Source organism: Sebastes fasciatus, chromosome 16, assembly GCF_043250625.1.
Source record: "Sebastes fasciatus isolate fSebFas1 chromosome 16, fSebFas1.pri, whole genome shotgun sequence".
Lineage (NCBI taxonomy): Eukaryota > Metazoa > Chordata > Actinopteri > Perciformes > Sebastidae > Sebastes > Sebastes fasciatus.
The window spans coordinates 12,502,790-12,519,536 of NC_133810.1; the positions used below are offsets into that span (position 1 = coordinate 12,502,790).

Consider the following 16,747-nt stretch of genomic DNA (forward strand, 5'->3'; position numbering starts at 1 on the left):
TTGGGGCAAGTCATAGTCAAGTCAGCACACTGACACACTGACAGCTGTTGTTGCCTGCTGGGCTGCAGTTTGTCATGTTGTGATTTCAGCATATTTTTTATGCTAAATGCAGTACCTGAGTATTAAATACTTGACAAATCTCCCTTTGAGGTACATTTTGAACAGATAGAAATAATGCAATTAATATGCGATTGTCACAATTAACTATGGACAATCATACGATTAAATATTTTAATTGATTGACAGCCCTGCTAATTTTACGATTGCTAATGTGGTTAGCAGCATGTATGTTCACTTTTTCCCCCTAATCAAACAAAAGTAGTAATTGTTCCATCCATTGACCATAAAAACCTATAGCAGCCATATATACGGTACACACCCACTAAAGTCAATCTGAGGGTTTGACACACATCGCATCCTGGTAAACCAGTGTGGGATAAGATCTCAAAAGGCTGCCAACAGGGTGGTTTGTTTTAACAGAATAAAAGTCAAAGTGTTTCTCTAAAATTCTTTCTGAACTCCTTTGTTAATAAAAAAGGGGATATAAAAGTGTGGTAATTAACATGATAGAGACATCTCCTCCTTTCTGAAAACTTTTCTTCGACTGAAATCTGACCAAGAAGCTGAACGTTTAGTCAATAATGATGCAGCTCAGGACCCCAAAGTAGAAATCATGTTCCTTGTGAACTTAACTTCCCTTTGCCTTCTATATGCTTGTTGAACTATTTGCATTTGGTCCGACCGCAGGCTGATCAAAGGCCTTAGTCTCCAGATTGGTTTAATGAGAGCTTCCGGCAGCTAATTATTCAGAATGACCTAATTGCATGGGATACCACACACACATCTCCATTCCCTTTCACTCTGCTGCTTCTTCTTTGCTTGCCTATCAGTGTTTATCTATCTCTCCTCTCTCGGTCACTCTCACATTAAGATGTCCTGCTTCTCTCTCTCTGTAACATTCATTCATTGTGTGTGTGTGCAAAAGAGAGAGATAATCATCCGATAAAAAACATAGATGCATGTCAAAAAATAACAAGCATGTGATCTAATGATTCCAAGCCAATCCACCTGGGGCCTCATGTATAAAAGACTGCGCAGCTTTCACACTGGAAGATGGCGTACTCACAAAATTGGAAAAGTACGTACGCACAGAAATGTTCACATGTATAAAACCGTGCGTACGCCTGTTCCTGCGCACCTTTCCTTTATACATCCCAATTGACGTGAAATTGAGCGCAGCTGCACGTGCCACTTGGTCCGCCTTGTCTCCTCCCATTAATAACTATGCAAATGACTATAAACACGCGCCATGCTGTCACTTATTGTCCAAATAACAACGGCAAATCACGCTGGAAAAGGAACAAAAAAGAAGAATTTCACAGAGTGTGAAATTGAAATGTTTGTTACTGAGGTGGAAGCTAGAAAACATATTTTATTTGATGGTCTTTCATCAGGAACCAGTAACAAACGCAACGTCTCCACAGCAGCTGACCGTGCGCTCCCGAAGGCTCCCGAAGGCTTCCGAAGGCGCACGGTCAGCTGCGCCCCGTGCCTCGGCTGCTGAGGGGCGCCGGTCTGGCCGCGTCCTCACTAAATATATACTATACGCTGTGCTGGAGTCACAGAGAGAGATTGTCAATACAATGAAGGATATATATATATATATATATATATGCAACGAATTAAAAAGAATGAATGACGTTCTTGGTGGGATAAGTCATATATTAAAAGACCTTGTTGAAAAATAAATGTTTGTCTCAACTCACCTCGTTGCTTTACATTCTGTGTATCTCATCTAAACGGCGCCGTATAGCTGCTGCATTTGGCTCATTGTTAGGTGTGCCAGGGTCCGGTTCATCCATCTGTAGCTCCAGGGGACACAGGCTCACCACGGTGGTTTGCCACATTGTGCAGCATGCGATTTTGTTTTTGGCACGGTGGTTAAGACATGTCATCTCTGGGAAATTAGTTTAAATGTGTTTTTGTTGTGCCTTTCTGATGTTAAACATTATGCGCAAACTAGTTAAGAAATATGTGGGGTTTTTTTTTTATCCAACATCATAAATAAAGCTCAGTAAGTTGAGTGGAAAAATTATTTTTACACATTTGGCGAGTTTCAGCACTTTGTAGTTTGACGCTGCCAAATGACAGAGTTTGTAGGACGGCCCGCACATTCTCACGACTGGTCTAGAGTTTGCGGCACGGTACGCACATTCTCACGCCACGTTGATTTTTATACATCCCGGTGTGAGCGTGAAACACAGCGTACGCAACATTTTAGTACGTGCGCACCGTTTATACACGAGGCCCCTGCTCCTTACAAATCCCACCGCAGCTGTTTAAGGATTTTTGCTGCTTTCGATTAAACTAGAGGTCATCAGAGAACGCATCGCAGCAACATGTAATGAAAGCGTTCTCAGCGTTTGGGGTTAAAGTTGCATGGAAGCAGCATTTTGATGATATCTCACTTTCTTAGTTCAACACATCTCTGAATGACACAGGATGTTAGGGCAATATGGGGAGAGAAAGTGTTAGACTAGAACAGTGACTCAGTGCTTTGTGAGTTAAGAGATCCGATTTAGCCACTGCAACAAAGTTGAAAAGGTAACTTTAAGTTCATTATAATTCAAGTCCCCGCAAGTGCCCAACAACACAAATAATAATTTCACCATTTGTTTCATTTTCCATCCCAGTTCTTTTACTTCAACCTGTTTGATATATTTATCTAAAATTTACATTACAAGAAAAATGACCTTTTCTTTCACTGCGTTTCTTCCACAAGAAACTAACGGGGGTCACCCAGTCTGTATTTATGTCAAGAATATATTTTCCGGCTGAAAGGTGTGAAAATTGTAGAGGCAATGGAGAATACATAACAAAAGATATTTGACACTCCTTTTTTTTTTTTTATGAAACCAGACTTCACACTTCAGTAGAGATGTAGTGTTATACTTCAAATAAGTATAATTCGCATTTAATTTGACACTACTTGTACTTGTCCACATCACAATATGACATTCAAGTTGTAACACTCTAATCAGTGGTACTTTTGCACTACTGTGACAAGACTTTGCAACTTCTTCAAAGAAAACTTTCCCCACTACTTATTTAAGTCTTACTGCAGTTGATGAAGAAATCATTGAGCTCGCAGTGTTTTTGCATGTAAGGTTCTTTACGGAGTCACACGTCATTGTCTTTCACCACAGATAATTACTCCCATTGCTGCCCTTTATTCTGGTCTCAGAGTGATTGATGCCCTTCTCCTTCTACAGATAACAGCTCTGTTTGGGTTTTTTTATGCTGCAGTATTGCGGCTATAATTCTTAAATCATGCAAGTGCGCCTCTGAAATAAAGAAAGATGCATCTATAATAGTGGCGTGGGAAATGGCTTCGTGAGCAGCAGGATGGAAAACAGGGAATGCATTAAAAACAAAGGGAAGACGGTACGTGGTCGGGAGCTGCTCTCTCTCTCTCCTTCACTGTGTAAATACACACGTTAGATATGTAAATTATCTCTATATGTATGCAAAGCTCAGTCCAGCCATTTGTTTTCACTGCTTTTTGCTGTCATGATAATAGCAAAAAGACAAGTGCTTTCCCATCCCCCCTTTACCATCAACATCTGTGCTACAGTAGCTGATGCTGCAGTGCCAGTATGCGAGCGTGTGCATGCACGTGCGAAGGTATGTGTGTGCGTCTGAGTGGGCGTGTGAGAATTTGTGTGTGTGTGTGAAAGAAAAGTGCCTGGCTGCCGTGAATAAGGAGGATCGGGGTTTTGTGAGGAACGGTGTGATGCGCTGTGAACACAAATCTCTCAAGTTTGGCTCATTTTTTAAGCTTCAAACTTTAGACAGGCCACCTGTCCCACATCTCCCCCCCATCAACCATGTTTTGCAGAACCATAAATGACAAGCGGAAATACTGGAAACAGCTGGGGGAATACAGCGTGTAGAGCCGGCACATTTTCACATCCAACTCTGTGAATCAAGGTTTTTTTTCGATCAAATTGTTGGAACAGTGGAAAGATCAACTTAGACGGTTTGGTGAATTTTATTTTGTTTCTGTCAGGCGTGAATTAAGTGTATCTTACACTGCACAACCGCTCAAAAACATCTCCCAGCTGAAACTACGGGGGCGCCGCTCAAAAACACAAAAACACAGACACACACCTGCGTGAATATAAATCATCAATCGCCAGTGGAAAAGAGCCAAACCGAACATGCCACATGTTTTACAGTGTGTTACCAGGCACCGATAAAAACAAGGAATAATATATATTTTTTAGACAAGACAATAGTCACACAAACTATTATATTTTTTTATATATTAAAAGGTGCTAAATGCAAGATTGGGAGCATTTCTATTGCCTCCGCACGCCTCTCACCATGGCGACAGCTGAGTCAGCAGCTCGCAGCTGTGAAAAACAGTGAAAACAACAGCAACAGTGCAAACAGAGCTAACAGTGTTAACCTGGGGGGGGAAACCATAGGGTGGGTGATACGTTTCTGCAATGACTCCATTGGTCAGGACTGCGTTATCAGCTGTAATCGCCATATGAGATCAGTGCAGAGTGGCAGCCTTGAGCTAGCCAGTGGGGCACGCTCACATGATGCAACATGTACTAAAAGCATGCGCAGCCGGCCCGGCGATGTCAACGAAGCACGGAGAAGCTCAGATTACAACACACAGAGGGAGAGCGACTTGCTTCTCTGCTCAGGTAGACATTGCTCCACTATATCTTTACATAGCAAATAGTTGTTTGCTGCTATATTAGTGGATATCGTATGGAAAACCTTTAATGACCATTTGAAAATTCAAAAATCCTGACTGTGTTTTGTGACGCTGTGAGCCAGCTGTGAGCCAGTAGCGAGCCAGGTTCTAGCTATCAATGTGAAGCCGGTGGCCAAAAAAGGAAAGTTACAACTGCAGGAAGCATTAACATAAACAGTAAAACTAGATGTGCAAGACATGAGGCCAGCTCAATAAAATTGAGCATTAGCAGGGATTTTCTTTTGTTTATCAGCAGATTTTAATTTGTTCATCATCTGCTGTTTCAGCATCTGTTTTGGCTTTGCCAGATGCCAGCCAGCTCTGCCTCAGGCTAGACAGTGTTTCAACATAGACAGCGCACCCAGATGATATACAGTGTGTGTTGAGAGAACCATCTGAGTTGGAGGAAGAACAAGCACCTCTTTTTTGATATCAATGGAAAGATATCAATGTGGAGGTTTTTTCACATAGACGAAACCTTTCATCTTGCATATGATAGTTTGTAATGGCTATAGGCTCTCTGCATCGCATGATCATTCTTCAGTCTAGCTGCTCCTCCTACTCTCCAGATGTTTTCCATCGCTCCAGAGTATTCTAGGCATTGTTTTCAGCCACTCTTCGTGAAGTCGCTCTGTCCTAACCATATGTTTTTGCAGATTTTCCTGCAGGTTACACCGACTCCCAGCCTGCGTAAGCTGTTGCCACATGTCAGTTTCCTCAGCCGCGTCAGCATCCTATAATTTACTCTTTTAGTTTCCATCCTACACTCTGAAGTCACCTGCCAGCCATCTCCTGCGTGCTACCTCTTGTTTACCATTCTCCAGTCAGCCCCTACAGCCTTCTGCAGCAGTCTGAGGTCCACCTTACTGAAATGACTGGTGATCTTTTGTTTCACACAAGCCCCTCCAATTTTCTGACTGTTCAGTACAGCATCCTAAAACTTAACTGTTTCTGCATTATTGTGGTCAAATGTTCCAGATTCACAAATTCCTGATAACTATTGTGCCTGTAACTTGACTTTTTTCAAGCACGCCTTGGTTTTTCCACTCTTTGCTACTTATTACAGTATTATGAAGCTGAGAGAGCACAAGGGCTGGATATCGGCGCTCTCAGAGCAAAGTTTTTAAAAAGTTGGAGCGTTGCCTTATCTCCCGCTCCGGTACCGCTCACACCATGAGTTCGAAGCATGCCTGAGCGGAATTGATCTGTGTATGTATCAGACTCTTGTGATCCAAACATTTCCAATAACTCCAGAGCAGCAAATCAGTTGAGTTCCAAGTCGTGTAAATGGTTTGTTCATCTTTTAATGGTAATTGTCTAATTTTGTGAAAGTGCATTGTTAATATTTGCCTGTTAGGCATAATGGCTGAGAGCACTGATTTTGTTTGATTGTTTTTGCTATACAAAGTTAATCTACAATAGGTCTACAAAGCGTAGAGATGCATGGCAGCATTTTGGTACTAAACATTTTATTTTACAGACTGAATACTAATTTGGTTGATAGTAGGGATGCATCGATCAGACTTTTTCAGTCCCGATACAGATAGAGATACCTGGCTTTGGGTATGGGCCGATACTGAGTCCCGATCGGATGCCAGTATTTAATTAATAAGCTGTTTGCCTCACTGTGTGGAAGTGACTGGGATCATTATTATGTGTAAGGAAACATCAGGCTTCATTTAAACATTGCTTTCCTAGCTTTGTAAAACAAAATGTGACCAATAAATACATTGATATAAATTGAATTAATTGTTATTTATTATTAAAATAATAAATCATGCACCAGCAACTTGGTAAAAAATCTTAAACAGGAATTCAAATTACAGTATATAATGCATATAGTATATAAACATAGAATTGAATTGAATAGATCGGCCCCATTGTCACCGATATCCGATCCAGCTATTTGAGTCAGTATCGGCCCGATATCCGATCCACTAGCGGCGCATCCCCAGTTGATAGTACAATATTATGTTATGATTCAATAATAGTCATTGGGATTGAATGTGTCTGTAAAAGTGAGCGCAACACAGGCTAGACATAAATGTGGAACTCAGCTGTGGTGGGTAAATTTCTAAATCACAGAAGTTCCTCAAATAATTCTAGTTGAGTAAGAAAAGGATTTAACTCAAACAAACTTTGAACTTTTGAAAACCCATTTTGGACTCGATTACTCGTTTTTATAAATTACAGACTAAAATAACTATTGAAATCGCTTACTCTGAATTAGGGGCTTTCTGTGTCATTCATTACGTCCATTACTGTAAATGTATTTCCACGGGCCTTATTGTGCGTGTCTGAGAAGTAGGATCTGAGTTCCAGTCCATGAGGTTTAAGGTCTTTGTGGATAGTCTGTTCAACCAAAAAGATTAATTACAGTGGAGAAAAAAGACAATGTTTCAACCCCTCTGCTAATTATATGATCCATTATTGGACTCAAATGAGCAGCCAACATGACAATCCCATCCATTATCACTCTCTTCAAATGGACTAATTACATGACGGCTTTTCCACTTTTCCCCCTCACTGAAGTCACGCAGAGAAAATCGCAAAGTTCTTCAATTTATTCTTCACATATACTGCAATGTTACTTTAATTGATTGGCAGAATGATCGATTCCACTCTGCATTAGATGCTTGATCTATGTGTGATGTGTCATTGCAGATATTGAAAGCGCTTCGGCAGTCAAAAGCCAAGCATAATCCTGTTGCCCGCCTAAAAAAATCTATTTCTCATTCATATATTCTATGCATGTGCTTGTGCTCGATCGAATATGTGTGAGTAAATATATACGTTAATTGGCTTTTTAAGCCCCCAGCTGAGCCATATTAATGCTTTTAGTCAATCAAACTATAGATCCAGATGTTGAAAGGCTGCGTAGCTCAAATGTAGCACTTGTTGGTTGGGCTTTTTAAACAACACTCATTCAGTTGAAGCCATTGTGCAGGAAGAGCATATTTTGCATATTGTTTATAATAAAGTGATCCTCTTATTCCACGAACTGTTACAAACAAAGGCATATAACTGCCATCTGGCTTTTATATTCCGGCTCTATAATTCAGTTCCGTGTCGAATCTCTAACCCGCTATCAATCGCGATGGAAATGACTTGCTAATTTTCTCCCGATGCAGCAACCAGAAGAATTCAACATCTTCCTGAGATAGACAGACCCCATTCTCTCCCCGTGCCTCATCTCCCATTTTCATACGCTCATATATTCATATTCTCAAATGAATTGTCTGCCGGGCCTGTTATGAAGATGGAAATATGTATGAATTTGACTTGATGGCTAATAAACATCCTCAGAACAGTAAAACAGTATGCACACAAACATATAAATAAAAGGGGAGAGGGAGGGGAAGGAGAGAGGCAGAGGAGGCGGGAGGAGAGAAAAAAAAAAAAAGGGAGCATGACCGAGAAACAGAAAGAGATCAGTGAGGAAGAGAAATTCCATTATACACTCTTTTGGCAGAAAAAGTAACATCGCATCATTTTTGCAGAGAGAGGAGGAGCACTTGGGCTGTTCATTTGCATTTTCTTCCAACAGCCAAAGAGCATCAAAATGAACCGGTAAGTCACCCAGCAGCAAGACGTACGGTGCAACACCACAGCACACCTACAGAGAGAGGCTGGACTAAACTGTATCATTTACTTCCCCAAGATGACAAACCACCCTATATTCACAGAGACGGAAAAAAAATAATGTGTGTGCAACATGCATTAATATGCACATTAACCTATTATAATTTCACATACTAACATAAATACTGGAGATGTAAGCGGCCCAAATTGAATGATTACTGTACTTTAAATAACAAGCACGACTATTATCATCTTCTTTATGTATCCACTTTACTATTCCACTCTTTGGTTGAACAATTCGCCCCCCAGTTTTGGCATCATTTTCAATGTCATTTTTTATGATCTGAGCAGAGGAAATCCGTTCACCTACACTGCAGTAGGGCGGTGGCCAGGCTGTTCTGCGTTCATAACTATACCTACAAAAAGTAATGCACTGGTACTCATATATATCCTACAAAATCAATTTGTATGTAATCCACGTAATTGTGAACCAGGGAAGTATAAAGAGCAACAAACGGTGTGTAGGGAGGAGGTTGATGGGTGGGTCAAAAAACACCAGACTTTCACCCAAGGCCTATGAAAAGGAGGCTGGGTCACAGGTGGACATAGGTCTTGGGGTATAGGGTATAACACATGCGCAGTGTAACAGAAGCTGCGGTTGTGCGTTGCGATTGGCTCAATTTCGGCGAGTGCAGGCGAGATTTGGATGTCCCTTTAATGTATAATGCCTACCATTTTCTCCTATTTTAACTGAAATCTATAATTATACAGTGGAAACATGCAGAACGCTCTAACAGTGAAATAGTTTTTAAAAGAATCTAGGTGATACAAGTTATACTTTTTGAGCTATGACAGCATTTCTTGCATTTAAAACTGAACTGAAGTCCCCAAATGTGACTCAGCAGTTTTAATTAGGCACACAGACAGACACTCAGCTGGAGCCCCAAATACACCAGCAGATCTCTCTCCCCCTCTGTGGCCACTTCTACTGCTACTAATGCTAATTAAGTGATTCTTCAATTACTTCTTTACCCATTCTGTTTGCTCAGCTGCAAACATCAACCTTCAAACGGTCTCGGTGTCTCTGTCATATTGCATATTCCTTATTTTCATGAATGTTGAGGCAGAATAATAACTTAAATAGAAGAAAACAAAATACTTTAAGTTAAAGTTTCCTTGAAACATTCAAGCAGGACCTCCCTGCACTTGCAGACTGGAAGTCTGGAGTGATGAGGGCTGTCCAGTTCTCAAGCGGACTGTCCGAGGCTCATGCAGACTTACAGATAGTCCGCTTTGTGTGACGATAATAAAAGAATTGACTTTAGGTGATACCCAAAATTCATAGTAGTGTGGATGTGATGTTACAACACAAAATACAGTATTTAAAAGGTGCATTGTGTAGGATTTGGTGGTATCTAGCAGTGTGTTTGCAAATTGCATCAAACTGAGTACCCCTCCGCTCACTCCACCCTTTCCAAGACTGTGGTAGCGTGAGCCGCAGAGTGCAAAACTGTGGTAACGCCATTCGCCTCGCTCAGAGGCCATCCTTACCATAATAACACTACTTTACAAGCAACGGAAGTCAGGCGGCGGCTGGCGGTACCACGGTTTTTCACTCTGCAGCTCACGTTACCGCAGTTTCACAAGCATGTCGGAGAATTACGTAGGCTTTCAGGTAACGTAAAAAACGTGAAAGTCTTTCTCTAAATCCAGTGTTTGGTTTGTCCGTTCTGGGCTACTGTAGAAACATGACGGACTCCTTAGAAGAGGACCCGCTCCCTATGTAGATATCAATGGCTCATTCTAAGCTAACGAAAAAACACAACGATTCTTAGTTTCAGGCGATTATGCGCGAATGAAAACATAGTTATGAATATCATATTTCATTTCTGCTAATAGATCCCCCGAAATGTTACACACTGTTCCTTTAATAATGATGACAATCACCATCATAAACAATCTTGATCAGTATTCTACCAATGTTACGCACAATCGATATAGCTCAAACATACATCTACATGAAGACATTTACTGTTTTTCAACAAAAAATTCAAGTATAAAAGTTTATTGATGTAGAAAAAGGTTTCGTCTTATCCAACTTAGGAAATAAATCTGAATACATAAAAGTGTGAGGATCCTCTGCTTTGATGTGTTTGATGTATAAAATTGTCAGCTAATCAACGTCAGCTTGTTGTTGTTGATCACAAAACGTTACAGTGAGGATATATTCAGTATTCTGCAAACCTTGGTATCATACTTGTCTTTTTTGGCCATTTAAGGCCAACTTAATGTTGAGTTGATCAGGGCTACCCGAGTGCTCCCTCAATTTTGGTTAAATTTTGGAGGAGACATGGGCTCAGCCCTATTTCCTTCTCCTTCCTTCCTACTTTTTCACTGGCTACTTCTCCCGCCATTTAGATACTGCACCCAGAACACTATAGCTATAAAATAGAGACACCCTAGCAGGCTACCTGAACACAGGGGAAGTATGTCACATCCTAGCAGTCATGTAGCAACCACCTAGCAATGTCTTTACAAGCCAGCAAAAACTTAGAACAGTCCTGCTCTTCTCATACAGACACTTCAGAAAATGTTGCCTTTCCAGTTTGATGCTGTATGTTTGTTGTTATATCATTACATGTTACCAAAGTTGCTGAACTGAACCTGGAGGGTAGTTTTTTGCTTGTCAGAAAGAACTTTTTTGAATTAAAGTGGATTTAATTAAAGCGAAAGGGCAGAAAAACAGAGTGAGATGGATTCAAAGTTTGTTTGAGAAAGAGAGAGAGGGAGGGATAGGGGGGTTAGGGATGAGGTGGAGTGAAAGACGCAGAGAAAAATAGACCAAAAGATTGAGGATGGAGAGCTAGAGAGGGTGAACTATAGGCACAGAAAGAAAGTAAGATGGAGGAAAAGAGAGAAAGAAAGACAGAATCAAAGGCCAGTATCTTCAGAGTAGTTGAGCAGCAGCTTGTGACAGAGGCAGCCTTCTGAGACTAAATGTGTTCTCCAGCTTTGGCGCCCTCACTGCCCGCTGTGTCAGCCCACACAATGTCTGCCTGGTCAACCATAACGTTCTTCTCTGGACACACACATCAACACACCACCACACACAAGGTGCACACACTTGCACAGAAAGACAGCTCCTCTGACTTGCTCCGTGTTACCTGGAGCTTCTACCATGATGAAAACGAGTGTAGGCTTTTGTTCAGACACGAGGGAATTGACATTCCTCTCCTTCACCCTTCTTCTCTTTTTTCCCCTCTCTCTTTTCCCTTGCTAAATAAATCCACGGTAAGTGGTTGCAGTCAGGATCTCTTTTGCTTCTTTCTCATTGATTTCTCCCTCTGTCTCTCCGTTTCTCCTTCCACACTACCAATCACTGCTTTATTAATTGAACCTTACGGATGGAACTTGCGAAACAAAATCATGTTTTCAACCCTAAAAAGGAAGACAATGCCGAATGCACAGACATCAACACATGATTACACTCAGCTAAACAAGAGCCCAAAGGTGTTATTTTGGACGCACAATGCATGAACAGATTGGAGCAAACCCACGCGAACCCCCAGAAAGCAGGGTCAACCCCTCTTGATGTGAGGTGACGCTGCTCGCCACTGGGACGGCACAAATATGACTAAAATACAAAATATGTGTTCTTTGTGGTTTGTCTTTACGCAGTGAATACACACAGTAGTCATTGTGAAATCAGCTTTTTTTTCAAACATCCAGGGACATGCATTGTCAGGGAACAGGGACATGGAGTGACATGTATTATTTTAATGCAATCAATTCTCTTAACCCGCGGGTCAAGACTATTTCATTCACTGCCTTCCTCAGCATCCGTTAATGTGGGTGTGTATGTGCTCTAAAATGAAGTTTTAAATTTTCGGAGTGAGTACATTTTTTTTAAATGAGATGCTTTTGAGAAATGTGCTGTGTTAGTGTGTGTTTAAAGTTGTTACCATATTCATCACCTTGGGACAGATTATTCAGCCTCTTAGGGCGCTTTCACAAGCCAACATTTAGTCCGTTTTAATCAAACTTTGTTTGTGTGGGCAGTTGCGAACGCAGTAATCGTACTCTGGTGCGGACAAAACAACCAAGCGAACCAAAACGCAGACCTGTGCAGGCATTTGTTGAGATGGACTCAGGTAAACGACAGGTTAACATGAGTGGGAGAGAACCGACTTGTTTGCTCGACATCTGGGCCAAAGAGAACATACAGAATATGCTAAATAAAGTCCACAAAAAATAGTGACGTTTATAAAGTCACTCGAGATAAACTGGAGGAGAAGGGATTTGTGTGCACAGTCGATCAGTGCCGAGTCAAAGTGGAAAAACATCGACAGCAATATATCAAAGTCTGCGATTCCCTGCATAGAAGTGGAAGCTCTCGAGACGAAAAAGATAAATTTGTGTCCCTCAGCAAAATATTTTTATATTTAGTCCCTTTAATTTGTGCACTGTGAAACCAGACTAAATAGAAAACTAACCAAAAGTATTCACTCTGATTCGGACTTGGCTTGTAAAAGCGCCATTACAGACCCAGCCAGATGAAACACTAGGAATTCCAGGTTTGTGTCTCCCTTTGCAGGGAACTATGTCCACATTTTGACTTCAAAGAGCCAGGATTACGTCTGATACTTTGTGTTTCTAGGTGTGTACTGTGGTGCTGGCTGTGGCTGGATGCTTCTTTTTAGAGGGGAGATTATGCAGTCCATATCCCATATGGGCCTGCCCTGCCCCAGAAAAACAATGTGAAAAGGCCAGTGCGTATCAGCAGTTTGGTAAACAACCTCCTAATTAGACTCATTGATTACACTCACCTGGCTCAGTCAACCATGAGATAGCTGTGTCTGAGGGGGCAGCCAACATCCTGTCAATCCAAACGCTTTCAGCCTCTGGTATGATGCGATGTCTGAGAGAGAGAGGGAGAGATTAAAGTCATGCTTCACGCATGAGTGACAAAGAGCATGAAGTGGATGAGGTTATATCAGAAGGCCAGACCAGTAAAAGTCATTCTTTGCATATAAACTGTTAGGTAAATGCCTATTATCTCACTTCCAATGCTTTTTATTAGCATGAAACACTGTCCGTTGAATCACCAGTAATAACGACAAACAGCTCCATAGAAAAAGTGGATTACTCATTAAATAACAACAAAGCTCCCCACCAACACATCATGACGTTTTGTATGCTAGCCATGGTAGGGTTACCAAGTCCTCCAATTCAAAGAACAAAATAAGCCATTTGTCATTGCCTTCTAAAACAACAGAGGTGTGAACTCGAGTCACATGACTTGGAGTGTGTTCCAATCCACGTACTTCCAGAAGTACACTTCAATGTAGTGCACTTTGTGCACTCTGTACTCACTTGAGTAGTGCGTAAATTTCAGCGGGGTAGGGTCGTCTCAAATCGAATACTCTGCGGCGCACTGACCGGAAATGACGATCGCAACATTTGACCGCGGCTCGCTACCCGCCAAAATATCTTCTGAAAAAAAATGAAAGCAGAGTACCGAACCGAACCGAAAACCGTGACCCCAAAACTGTGATATGAATATATTATTCAGCACTTGGTTGTACCTGGTTGCAAAAACTAAGATGGTGATGGCCAAAATGCCGAACTCAAGACTTTAAAACCGTAGTCCACGAACCAATTGGTGACGTAACAGTGACTACGTTCACTTCTTATATACAGTCTATGGTTGATTGTCAAACAGTGGTCTCCCATGTCCAGATCCTCCCTACAACGTTTTGTGGTGCTACAACAAATGTGTGTGTGCTTCAACAATGTCCACCTTTGTTCCGAATAGAAACGACTCATAATTCACACTAGAAGTAAACATCATCAATTAGGTGCTCACACATTATAATTAACTCAACAGCTAAGACATTTAGCTTTTTCTATATTTATGTGAGAGAAACAGGAAAAGATCAAGTCTGTATATCGAGTCATCACGCTTTCTTTTGCATCAAGTTAAAATGTCCATGGAAAAAAGGACTGTAAAAATAGATAAGCAAAAATAATCTCATACATTGAGGCCTAGAAATGTGTGCATCTGTGTGTAAGTAATAATTTGTGCATTTATGTGTGCAAGTTTGCAATATGTGTTAGCGTGCATCATTGTGTGTGTGTGTCTCAGACATTCAGGTAATTGGGCCAGTGTTGTTATGTAGATAGGTAGCTCGCCTGCTGCCCTGAAGCCAGCAATGGTGTAGAGTGTGTCACAGCGGGGAAGAATTACCCATATGAAACGAGTCACTGTTATATTCAGATTGATGAGTGCCATCGGGAACAACAAGACGTTGTTTCTCTGTCTCTCATGGAGACGAAAGTCCTCATTTTGGCAGAGAAAATATGGCTGCTCTCCAAATCTCTGACATTCAGAGGAGGATTGCAGTGCCTGCAGAAACGTCTACTGGCCTATCCTCACAGTTTCTGGCCGCTTTTTGTATTATGGGTATTTAGTCTACCCATAGCTGCAAGGAGAAGTACAGCCTTTCTGTAATATATGTACATTTTGCCAGGAATATTGCATTAATACATTGCTTCAAATGTGTTTCCCCAAATATTCTGCATACCTTTAGGTTGGTATTGGAGGACGTTTGGAGGACAGTAGCTCAGAAAACATCCTTCTCATTAAAACTTTGTCCATTTGTGATAATAGAACATTAGCAACATCGCTTTTTAAGAAAATAATGAGCAGAGTGAATTAAGATGTAAATATGCGATGTAACAGGCTTCCCTCCTGCTCTCTGCTTCAGAAAGCAACGACATAATTACCGGAGTGAGTAGGAATGGCTTATTGTGATCAATATAGCTACTTTGGAGAGGTTGTGTGTTTATGCATGCGAGTGTGTGTATTCTACAAATGGCCTGAATCCATAGGGACTAATCTGTTCCTCCCTCCTCTAATAAAAGGGCGTGAGAGTACTTGTCGCAGCACTAGCAGCCTTTTCTTCTCATCTATCTAAACTGACCTCACCCTCACCTCTTTTCCCTTCTTCTCTTCTCTGCATAGTTTTCATCCTTTCTAATTCTCAACAATTACATTTTCCCCTTCTCAAACATTTTTAATCTCACAGGTTTAACTAGTATACTGTATAACTCTGTCTTACTGCATTGTCCACGTGTTTGAGGTCACATCTGCAACATTGCTCTGCTTCATCCCTCTATATTGCACTGCCCCCACAGTCTCCTCCTCTTCTCGGCCATCTCATTACGAAAGCTAAATTAACCATGGCGCGTACCTTCAGAGCATGCAGCGGCTTTACAGCGCCATCGGTCTCGCCTCACAAATGCTCCGTCATATAATTGAATATCAAGTCTACCGGGGCACTTCATATCTGACTGACCCCTATGCAGGAACATAATTGCACACACACAGACGCATCTGTGCAAACAGACACATGTAGATGCATTTTTAGTCGGTCGGCTGATGCTCTTATCTACGGTAGCTTACAGTGAGCGCCTTGCTCAGGTCTGACGCCAAATCAGCGTGGTGAGGATGGAGTTTCTAGCTGCAAGGCAACACTGATGCCAGCACACTGCATGTAGAGACAAGCACAGAAAGAGTCTTTCAGGTGACTTTGTTTGACATTATTATCGTTATCAATATCACCTTTCTTGCAAAGTGCCTTTGTAGTGATTACATTATATTTCTATACTGTCCTCTGTCAAATACAGGTGAAAATGCCAAAAAAATATTTTAAAAATTACCTTTTTTGCCAAAAATGTAGTTCTCTTGTTAACTTTCCCTATGGTTTTTAATGCCGCTCTCTCCACCCGATTTACTGTCTAACAAACGGGGTTTGGCAGAAAATAATCTAACCGTCTAAGAATACGGGTCAATTAGAATTTGCTTAGCCCAGGTTTTGACCCAAATAATATATGCGCTATTTTTAGACAACTTACTGTATAAAAGTCAATCGTCTTTCGTGTGTTCTCTTCATCAACATATAAACATACGTCTTCAGCACAAGCAACAAATATAGACGTTACTAATGATGGAATATTTATAACTGAGGTACTTTTTCTAAAAATACACCAACAGCATCGCACCAGAGCGATGTTTTGATGAAATACTTAGTCAATGTTTTGTGACAGAGCAACAAATTAATAATAACTCCTGTCATTTTCAATTCTGCCTGATAGAAAAGACCTATACTGTTGAATCTCCTGAACACTCTACTGCATGTAGGCTAGTGCAGTTTGAATCTTTTGTTGATGCAGAACACACCGAGTCAGTACGAACTACATTTTTGAGTGATCAGAGTTTTTGTCCTTACAGACTATTACAGACAAATTTCAACTTGTAGATACAGTATATTAAAGTTTTTTTAGGATTTTAAATTTATTTTTCATTTTACATAAACTAGTAGTGCATTTGCA

General features: G+C 41.0%; 1 protein-coding gene across 1 annotated transcript in view; it reads right to left on the bottom strand.

Annotated features, from left to right (window-relative positions):
- Positions 1-16,747, bottom strand: part of yipf5 (Yip1 domain family, member 5) — a 217,235-nt gene that overhangs the window by 175,374 nt on the left and 25,114 nt on the right. The window contains exon 4 of the mRNA XM_074611379.1: positions 13,180-13,271. The gene's annotated coding sequence lies outside the window, so the exon portion shown is untranslated. The remainder of the gene's footprint in view (positions 1-13,179; positions 13,272-16,747) is intronic.